Here is an 11664-nt window from a genome sequence, read left to right on the forward strand (position 1 = left end):
AACAGGAAGGGGGAATTTGGAAGAGGAGATACACTTCTTATCCTATGAACCCTCAGTTATTATTATCTTTAACTCTTTATTCCCTAAATTTTTTAAGCTTAACAAAAAATAATTGACACTCGTGCAGATAGACATTTTGCAGAAGACAAAAACAGCAAATTAGAAATCAATACACCAAAACAGTATAAGCAATTTAATCAGTGGCAGCCAGGAATCTTACAACTCCTAGGCAAGGGTTATGGTCTTCTCGTTGCAGATGGAGAGGAAATCTGGGTTCCCTTTCACCACACCCATTACCGAGAAGGACCCCAAGACTGGAATCCCTCGGCAAGTGACAAAGCTTACGCGAAGGGTCTCGTCAATGACCTTGGAGGAGCCAATGAGGAAACGCCATCATCTGAATCCTTACCCGACGTGGGCTCAAGTGAAAAACATGACTCTTCAGGTTGAGCAGACACTGAAAAACACTGGAACTCCTATGACTCCAGATAAGCTGTTTCTGGCAATGTTAGTTGTTCTTTCCTGTTCCTCTGGGGTAAGTGCAGAATATGTTTATTGGGCATGCATACCCAACCCACCACTTCTCCCCATAGTGGATTGGGTAGATAAAGCCCCTATGATCTTTACCAATGATAGCATGCTTTTTCCAAGTCCCTGGTCCACAAAGTGACCAATCCATGAAGAAGATGAGGGAAAGCCAATCAACATTTCCATTGGATTCAAAACCTTGCCTATTTGTTTCAGATCTCACCCCCTTTGCATGACTATCTTCCCACAGTGGTGGGCATACTCTGCCAACAATGGGACTGCTTTGTGTCTGGGAATGTTCGCTATGGCATCTTTCTTACTTAATGGCTCCAAGCGACATTATCCAGGCCAGATAGCCAACTATTCGAACTTGTTTTTTCAACCAGAGGAACCTTCATGTCATACTGTATCTTGGAGAAGAAAACATGAGATACAATCGTTACACTGGTCTGGCTGTCAAGGCCAATTTGGGAAAATTTCTATAATTCAGCAAAATCATACCAATCATACATTAAAATTTGTCGACTGGGGACCTCACAGGTTATTTGTAAACTGTTCTGAAAAGCAGGAGGAACATCATAACTGCTCCTGGTTTAATAGATCAAGCATTGGAGGCTTTCATAAATCTAAGACAATTTTCTGGACTGATAAGGACATATTGCTGAATTGGTTTAACGGGGGCTTATCACCCCCACAACCCAGGATCGTCGTCCCCATTGTGGGGCCAGAGCAATGGCACATTTGTAAATTCCAGCAGCCTTAGAGCAATTCGCTAGTGTTTATGGGACTGTGGGTGTGTTTCATCCTTCTAATTATACCTTCCTATACAATAGTACTGGCTATGTTCAATCATGTGTTCACCTTCCGTACTTGTTTATTGTAGGGCATTTTGATATTGACTTATCGGCCAAGATTGTCAATTGTACTGCATGTGCATTGTATACCTGCCTTAATCACACCATTTCATATCACAATGCTAGTATTGCGCTAGTTAAACCAAGATCTGAGTTATGGCTGCCCGTAAACTTAACAGAACCTTGGACTAATTCTGTATTTCTTTCTGTATTGTTGAAAACTGGACTTAGGCAATCTAAGCGCATCATTGGGTGGATTATTGCAGGCATCCTAAGCCTTATTGCCATTGTGACTGTAGGAACGTTGTCTGGTATGGGTTTACATAATTCTATACAAAATCATGATTTTATCACTGCATGGCACAAAGACTCTCATGATCTTTAGACTCGACAAGCTCAAATAGATCAGCAATTACAAACATGAATTAATGAGTTACAAACTGTGGTAATCCACTTAGGAGATCAAGTGCAGTAACTGACTTTCCAAACACGTATACATTGTCACTGGAATTTTACTTCTTTGTGTCTGACTAACATACCCTACAATAGCACTGAGTATCCTTGGGATAAAGTTAAAGCACATTTGCAGGATCTCACAGATAACTCAAGTTTAGACATCAATCTGTTGAAACAACAAATTGCTAATTTTCAAGTTAAAGTACCTAAGGAATTGTACAGCACTCAATTTTATGATATTTTAACTAAAACCCTATCATCTCTACACCCTAGAACTTGGTTTTCAGGAAGCAACGTTGTTATATATGTATTAATCACCCTGCTTTTTCTGGCATTGCTTATAGGATACAGATGTCTCTACTCAAGACTCCGTGCCTCCCATAACGGAGTCCAACTAGCAGCTGCCATGCTAAAATTGAAAACAAAAGGAGGATATGTTGGGAAGCGCAGTGCAAAATAGCCTTGAAGGAGAAGGTCCTTGAGAAAATGGCAGAGGGCCAGAAGTACCCAGGCTTTGCGTTCTGATAGCTGAAAAACATCTCCCGCCTTTAGCTATGCTAGGCACCAAGATTTAATAATTAAACATTAAGGATGTTGCTTGAGAAAATGGGTGATGGGATAAACACATGGGTCATTTAGAATGCGCTGTCCTTGAAATATCTTTTACTGATTATGTCTTAACCCCATACACGCTCTGCTGGCCGTATACTCTAAGATCTTTGTTCCTGCTTCTATAAAAGGGATCGACTGCAGAAATGAACTTGTCAGTCCTTGCAAGAGACTGTCCGAGTGTTGTTCTTTCAGGTTCATCGTTTCCAAGTTCCGGGGAGAAAATCCCCGACAGGTACAGTTAAGGTATATAAGCTTTTCACAAAAGTTGGTTGGGGTCCCTGGCTAAAGAGGAAACTGCCTCAGACCCACCGGTGTAATAAACTGCACTCCACTATTCACACTGTCCTTCTGAGTGAGTTTGTTTCCTGGAGCATTTGGTTATAACAATAGAACTCTATCATGTTTCAATATTTTAATTATCTGTAGAATGTAGGCTAAATCTGAAAAGAATAAATAGAAAGACACTAATTTAACTTACCAAAGACAGAAAAGTTTAGGATATCAGTTTACGTAGGATACTCATATATATATTTTCATGGTTTCTTACTGTCTTATTGGAAATGAAATCAGTTAATGTTTCTTCAGAGATTCAGATTGATCAACACTTTAATGATAGATAACTGAAGATCTTTCCAGGTTAAAAAATGCCCCAATAAAACTTAATACAAAGCAAACATATTGGAAAAAAGAAACAATGGTTTTATGTCTTTAATTCTCTCCTCAAAGAGAACAAATTGGAAAGAAAGGGCAGGTACACACATATACATATGCAGGTTTTTGTTTTAGTGAGGTCAGCTTCCTGTAGTGGAAATGCTGATTATACTAAAGCAACAAGAACAACACAATTACACTTTGAATTGCATCCTAGTTTCTCAAGGGATCTTCTCAGGGTACTTCAGTGGAACTGTTTATTGTTGTTGTTTATTTGTTTTAAGATGTGCAATATAAAAAAAAATTACAAAGGGTGGAAAGGGACAAAGCCAAAGGTTAAAAAATACTAGAATAATTGATTATAAATAACTTCCATAACATGGAAAGAATTTCATTAAGATATAATATGGACTGAACCTACCCTTAGTGAGGAAAAATTGCATAAGTAAAATTGGCTTCACAAGGCTATTGTGTCTAGAAGCTTCTTAGGAAGTGACATCTTACCACCTATACTATATAATTCTGTTTAGAGTCTGATTCTGCATTTGATATCACAGGTAGAATGAACATGTGTTACTCCTATCTGGAGTGATGTTTAGCTTCAGTAGTCTCATTTATTTCACAAATATTTCTTGAACGAAAAAGTCAAGATGGACATTGTGTTAGGCACAAATATCCAGGGATTATCAAAATCAAACAGGTAAGCAAACATGGTTGGCTATCCATTACTAACAAATGGAAGACAAGTTATAACTCCATGCTCCTCAAAATTGTTTTAAAAGATAACACACTGAAATGCTAAACATAAATGTAAAATATTCTATAACATTTGCAGGTTACAAAAAATGAATGAAATGATCAGGCTCAAAAGGAAGAAAAAGAAGTAAATCAGAAGTAAAAATAGGTGCTGACATCATGGCTCTCCTACAGGCTTTACAGAACTTTTTAACTTCATAATTGAGACTAAGTTTAAAAAATGCAAAGCCTTTGAGAATAAGAGAAACATAATACCCCATTAAAATCTATATATAAATCCATTACCTTTAAAAACTGACATTTTCATTATCAGTGTTAATTAAATAAAATTGCTTATCCACAAAAATCATAAATAACCTTATCTATCATGGTCGGATATCTGGTTAGGAAAAAATCCTCATGTAGAATCAACTGTCACAGCCTTTCCTCACATGGGTTAAAGTTTGGATTTTGCTGTCTGCAAAAGTGAGGCTCCTTCAAGCTAGAAATTAACATACAGCATACTGAGTTGGTAGCACTGAGGGATCCCTAACAGAGGCAGTCTTCCAGGAATATCACAGAGAAGTCCTGTTTAATGTATATTCACCATCCAATTGCAAATCAAAATGAGAAAGAACATCTTCAAATTTCTGAGACACAAACTGAGAGCAAAATAAAGGGGCTGTTATTTCAACCCACTAAACTTTTGAGTAGTTTGTTATGCAGCATCTTTATCAGAACAATAAAAATTGATTGATGAAAACCATTGATTAAGTTGACTTGATTGAAGGTAATAAATTTGAACTTCTGTCCATCAAAATACAGAAAGAAAATAGATAACAGGGGGAATTTTACTGAAACATGAAACCAATAAAGGACAATATCCAAAACATGCAAAGAACTCCCATTGCTTGCAAAAGCAATACTTTCTAAAGAATTTAATATAATCTATATCAAGCTATGTCAGCTATAAGTTCCATAGGCATGACCAGAACAAAATAATAACCAAGTATTTGAAAATATATCAATCAGTTCAGTTTCAGTTCCATTCAGTCACTCAGTCATGTCCAACTCTTTGTGACCCATGGACCGCAGCATGCCAGGCCTCCCTGCCCATCACCAACTCCTGGAGTTTACCCAAACTCATGTCCATTGAGTTAGTGATGCCATTCAACCATCTCATCCTCTGTCATCCGCTTCTCCTCCTGCCTTCAATCTTTCCCAGCATCAGAGTCTTTTCAAATGAGTCAACTCTTCACATCAGGTGGCCAAAGTAGTGGAGTTTCAGCTTCAGCATCAGTCCTTCTGGTGAATATTCAGGACTTATTTCCTTTAGGATGGACTGGATGGATCTCCTTGCAGTCCAAGGGACTCTCAAGGGTCTTCTCCAACACCATAGTTCAAAAGCATCAATTCTTCAGTGCTCAGCTTTCTTTATAGTCCAACTCTCACATCCATACATGACTACTGGAAAAACCATAGCTTTGACTAGATGGACCTTTGTTGGCAAAATAATGTCTCTGCTTTTTAATATGCTGTCTAGGTTGGTCATAACTTTCCTTCCAAAGAGCAAGCATCTTTTAATTTCATGGCTGCAATCACCATCTGCAGTGATTTTTGAGCCCCCCAAAATAAAGTCAGCCACTGTTTCCCCATTTATTTGCCAATAAAAATACTAGAGTAACTAGAAAAATACATTGAAATTTTATACATGAATATTAACATAAATATGAGCTATATGTTAAGGGAATGTAAAGACAAGACAGGAAATGTCGACAGATAATTGTCTTGGATTGCAAACTAGCCCCCATACATGGAGAGCAAATAGAGGCAGCAGAAAGAGCTGACCACTCCAGATGGAAGGCGTAAGGTTTAATAAACAAGGGAAATCAACAAATGAGCTTGTTTTAGGAGACCAAATTTTTTGTAAATCGCCACCCATACCTGCCAGAATCTTAAAATTTATGGAGAGACCCTAACTGGATTCAGTCATATATTCAGTCCAGATTATCTCAACAGCACCTTCCTCTCTCAGGGCAGTGTCCCTAAACAATGCCTGTTATAGGAATGCTGGGCAGAACATATATTCCCAGGATGAGGGGTGGTGAGGAACATCCACTATCTGGGTCCAGCTCACCATCAATGCACAATCATATCCTCTGGAATAACTCCTCAAACAAGCTGGAAACTATAAACATCTGTTTAAATGAAATTTCTGCTTCTGTATAGGTAAAGATAAGTTAGTATCTTTACGGTAGAAAGGTAGAAAACGCTAAATTGCTATGGGGCATTGGTCCAACTAACAAACTTTAATGTTACATAATTTTTAGAATTCTAATTTAAGGCTTCAGTGACTGTAAAAATACTTATTTTTATATAAACTCTAATTTCTACTGGAGATGTTTTTCAAAACAAGTGAGAAACTCCAGTCATTTCCCACCCCCCCCCCCCACCCCCCCACACACACACCCCGGGGAGTATTTGCCTAATCCGAAATATATTACTGGGTCATTTATCCAGATTGGGAATCTCCGATGGGAAAGTGAAAAACTGTAAAGAATGTGTTGACCAACACTAATATGAAAAATATGAAATTAAAAGAAATTCAAAGCTGTGTCAGGTTATTTCCATGAAGCATTTTTGAAACTGTAAATGGTTTAGAGATGTAGACTAAACCTATGAAAGACAAAGTTAATTATATTTCAGTTGTATCTGTTCATTAGAAATAGAATTCTATCAGTATGTATTGATTATCAAACTTATATGAAAAGTATAAAGAGTCAATCAAGAATAGCTAAATCCTTCTGAAAAAGAAGACCAAGGGACATGTTCCAGTTCACACAGATTACTAAGACACAGTGGCTGGAGTGTTTGATAGACTCTAATATTGGCACAGGGATAGATCAATAGAATTCCGGAGTAACACTGAATGAGAATTGTTTTCCAGATACGTATGAATCCCTAAATTAGGAAGAATTGATACAAAACCAAAAATAGCTGCTCTTTTTGATAAATGGTGCTGAATATTTGTGTATTTGTATATAAAAGCAAGGGAAAACATAACCTTTTTAGAAGATAATATATCTCATTAGACTCAGGGTAGAAAATACTAACTGTAAAGAAAAATATATATATAAATTTATCCTACACTGAAATTTTACATGTTTTTGTTGTCAAAATGGGCTTCCCTCATAGCTCAGTTAGTAAAAAATCCTCCTGCAGTGAAGAGACCCTGGTTCCATTCCTGGGTCAGGAAGATCCCCTGGAGAAGGGAAAGGCTACCCACTCCAGTATTCTGGCCTGGAGAATTCCATGGACTGTCCATGGGATCGTAAAGAGTCGGACATGACTGAGCAATTGTGCAACTTTCACTTGTTGTCAGAAGAGGAAATAAAGACAAGACAAACCTTGATGGGAGAGTATATTTCTGATAGATGCAACTAACAAGAAGTTGGGGTCTGATCACATCACTCCATGGCAAACAAATTTGGAAAAAAGTAAAAACAGTGGCAGATTTGTTTTTCTTGGGCTCCAAAATCACTGTGGTATGGGACTGCAGCCACCAAATTAAAAGACACTTGACCCTTGAAAGAAAATCTATGACAAAATTAGACAGCATATGAAAAAGCAGAGACATTACTTTGCCAACAAAGGTCCATATAGTCAAAGTTATAGCTTTTCCAGTAATCATGTACAGATGTGAGAGTTGGAACATAAAGAAGGCTGGGTGCTGAATAACTTACCCTTTTGAGTTGTGGTGCTGGAGAAGACTGTTGAGAGTTCCTTGGATAGCAAGGAGATCAAATCAGTGACTCCTAAAGGAAATCAGTCCAGCTGTGAAGAGCTGACTCATTTTAAAAGACCCTGATATTGGAAGGATGGCATGCCACCTGCAAAATGTATGGGCAAAGACAACCACTTTTACAATATTTTGTAATTATTTTTCATAGGAAAAGTAAAAATTGCTTTTCCTGCTTTAAATCTTGTCATCCTTGCTAGCATATTGACTATGTCTTCATTGTCAAGTATGAACTAGTGAATGTAAGCTTATTTAACTATTTTAAACACTTTCTCATTTGTTTTAAAAATCCCAATCTGTATCTTTCTGATATCAGTCATTAATAAAGACTCTAAAAATACAGAAAACTGTCCATAGTATAAATAATTTTTATTTTCAAAATTTATTGAAATATTATCCACAGGAACTTTAGTAACAGATAATCATTTCTAAAATGATGGGGAGTTTTGAAGTTACATAATCAAGTAAACCATCATTGCAGAATAGAAACTCTCATCCAGCAGTAACACCCATCATGTGATTTAAAGATTGCTAGAGTATATTCTTTTCTTCTTCTTTTTTTTTTTTTAATCTTGAAAGAATATGAAGTAGGTTCTAAAAATCAGAGTTGAATGGGAAGGGTGCTGAAAGGGTGCCGAATTATATCTACTCTCAAATTCCACATATGTGTCTATCTTTATACTAGGCCTTTTTTGAGGAAGACAACATTACTGCAAACTGAGAATTACAATAGTGTCATTTTCCAACAACCCAATTTTTTGTTGAGGTCATGGATGTCCAAGAACAGGAAGAAAATTAAGAAAAACACTACTAGTTAAAAAATCGCATTTGGAATCGTAGTCTCCATTTTTGCTAATACAGGGATTTACCAATATTTAAAATTTTAATACAAGCTTTAAGAGGAAAAGAAAATGCCATGTATAAAATTATCTTATTTTCTGAGTTAATACATTTAGGTATTTTATAAAAATATTTCATTCTTTATATCTCCAATAGTATACACACATTCACAAACTTTGTTTTCCGAATTTCAGAGGAGATGTATATAATTCTATGAATTGATAAAATAAATTTATTAAAATCATTTTATTAAAAGTGATTCAGTTCAGTTCAGTTCAGCCGCTCGGTCGTGTCCTACTCTTTGCAACCCCATGAATCACAGGACGCCAGGCCTCCCTGTCCATCACCAACTCCCGGAGTTCACTCACTCACGTCCATCGAGTCAGTTATGCCATCCAGCCATCTCATCCTCCGTCATCCTCTTCACCTCCTGCCCCCAATCCCTCCCAGCATCAGAGTCTTTTCCAAGGAGTCAACTCTTCGCATGAGGTGGCCTAAGTACTGGAGTTTCAGCTATAGCATCATTCCTTCCAAAGAAATCCCAGGGCTAATCTCCTTCAGAATAGACTGGATCTCCTTGCAGTTCAAGGGACTCTCAGGAGTCTTCTCCAACACCACAGTTCAAAAGCATCAATTCTCTGGCGCTCAGCCTTCTTCACAGTCCAACTCTCACATCCATACATGACCACAGGAAAAACCATAGCCTTGACTAGACAGACCTTTGTTGGCAAAGTAATGTCTCTGCTTTTGAATATGCTATCTAGGTTGGTCATAACTTTCCTTCCAAGGAGTAAATGTCTTCTAATTTCATGGCTGCAGTCACCATCTGCAGTGATTTTGGAGCCCAGAAAAATAAAGTCTGACACTATTTCCACTGTTTCCCCATCTATTTCCCATGAAGTGATGGGACCGGATGCCATGATCTTCGTTTTCTGAATGTTGACCTTCAAGCCAACTTTTTCATTCTCCACTTTCACTTTCATCAAGAGGTTTTTCAGTTCCTCTTCACTTTCTGCCATAAGGGTGGTGTCATCTGCATATCTGAGGTTATTGATATTTCTCCCGGCAATCTTGATTCCAGCTTGTGTTTCTTCCAGCCCAGCATTTCTCATGATGTATTCTGCATATAAGTTAAATAAACAGGGTGACAATATACATCCTTGATGAACTTCTTCTCCTATTTGGAACCAGTCTGTTGTTCCATGTCCAGTTCTAACTGTTGCTTCCTGACCTTCATACAGACTTCTCAAGAGGCAGGTCGGGTGGTCTGGTATTCCCATCTCTTGAAGAATTTTCCACAGTTTATTGTGATCCACACAGTCATAGGCTTTGGCATAGTCAATAAAGCAGAAATAGATGCTTTTCTGGAACTCTCTTGCTTTTTCCATGATCCAGTGGATGTTGGCAATTTGATCTCTGGTTCCTCTGCCTTTTCTAAAACCAGCTTGAACATCAGGAAGTTCACTGTTCACATATTGCTGAAGCCTGGCTTGGAGAATTTTGAGCATTACTTTACTAGCATGCGAGATGAATGCAATTGTGCGGTAGTTTGAGCATTCTTTGGCATTGCCTTTTTTTGGGATTGGAAATAAAACTGACCTTTTCCAGTCCTGTGGCTACTGCTGAGTTTTCCAAATTTGCTGGCATATTGAGTACAGCACTTTCACAGCATCAGCTTTCAAGATTTGAAATAGCTCTACTGGAATTTCATCACCTCCACTAGCCTTGTTCATAGTGATGCTTTCTAAGGCCCACTTGACTTCACATTTCAAGATTTCTGGCTCTAGGTCAGTGATCACATCATTGTGATTATCTGGGTCATGAAGATCTTTTTTTTACAGTTCTTCTGTGCATTCTTGCCACCTCTTCTTAATATCTTCTGCTTCTGTTAGGTCCATACCATTTCTGTCCTTTATTGAGCACGTCTTTGCATGAAATGTTCCCTTGGTATCTCTAATTTTCTTGAAGAGATCTCTAGCCTTTCCCATTCTCTTGTTTTCCTCTATTTCTTTGCATTGATCGCTGAAGAAGGCTTTCTTATCTCTTCTTGCTGTTCCTTGAAACTCTCCATTCAGATGCTTACGTCTTTCCTTTTCTCCTTTGCTTTTCACTTCTCTTCCTTTCACAGCTATTTTTAAGGCCTCCCAGACAGCGATTTTGCTTTTTTACATTTCTTTTCCATGGGGATGGTCTTGATCCCTGTCTCCTGTACAATGTCACGAACCTCAATCCATAGTTCTTCAGGCACTCTATCTATCAGATCTAGGCCCTTAAATCTATTTCTCACTTCCACTGTATAATCATAAGGGATTTGATTTAGGTCATACCTGAATGGTCTAGTGGTTTTCCCTAGTTTCTTCAATTTAAGTCTGAATTTGGCAATAAGGAGTTCATGATCTGAGCCACAGTCAGCTCCTGGTCTTGTTTTTGCTGACTGTATAGAGCTTCTCCACCTTTGGCTGCAAAGAATATAATCATTCTGATTTCGGTGTTGAGCATCTGGTGATGTCCATGTGTAGAGTCTTCTCTTGTGTTATTGGAAGAGGGTGTTTGTTATGACCAGTGCATTTTCTTGGCAAAACTCTATTAGTCTTTGCCTTGCTTCATTCTGTATTCCAAGGCCAAATTTGCCTGTTACTCCAGGTGTTTCTTGACTTCCTACTTTTGCATTCCAGTCCCTTATAATGAAAAGGACATCTTTTTTGGGTGTTAGTTCTAAAAGGTCTTGTAGGTCTTCATAGAACCATTCAACTTCAGCTTCTTCAGTGTTACTGGTTGGGGCATAGACTTGGATTACTGTGATATTGAACGGTTTGCCTTGGAAATGAACAAAGATCATTCTGTCCTTTTTGACATTGCATCCAAGTGCTGCATTTCAGACTCTTTTGTTTCTTTTGTTGACCATGATGGCTACTCCATTTCTTCTGAGGGATTCCTGCCCACAGTAGTAGATATAATGGTCATCTGAGTTAAATTCACCCATTCCAGTCCATTTCAGTTCGCTGATTCCTAGAATGTCGACATTCACTCTTGCTATCGCTTGTTTGACCACTTTCAGTTTGCCTTGATTCATGGACCTGACATTCCAGGTTCCTATGCAATATTGCTCTTTACAGCATCGGACCTTGCTTCTATCACCAGTCACATCCACAGCTGGGTATTTTTTTTTTTGCTTTGGCTCCACCCCTT

At 38.0% G+C, this 11664-nt stretch overlaps 1 pseudogene; it reads left to right on the forward strand.

Annotated features, from left to right (window-relative positions):
• Positions 1 to 361: 361 nt before the first annotated feature.
• On the forward strand, positions 362 to 2363 carry LOC147358656 (endogenous retrovirus group K member 25 Env polyprotein-like; annotated as a pseudogene).
• The last annotated feature ends 9301 nt before the right edge of the window (positions 2364 to 11664 follow it).

This window comes from Bos grunniens, chromosome 15 (genome assembly GCF_055505025.1).
Source record: "Bos grunniens cultivar Pamir isolate PY7600 chromosome 15, Bosgru_T2T1.0, whole genome shotgun sequence".
NCBI classification, from domain to species: domain Eukaryota; kingdom Metazoa; phylum Chordata; class Mammalia; order Artiodactyla; family Bovidae; genus Bos; species Bos grunniens.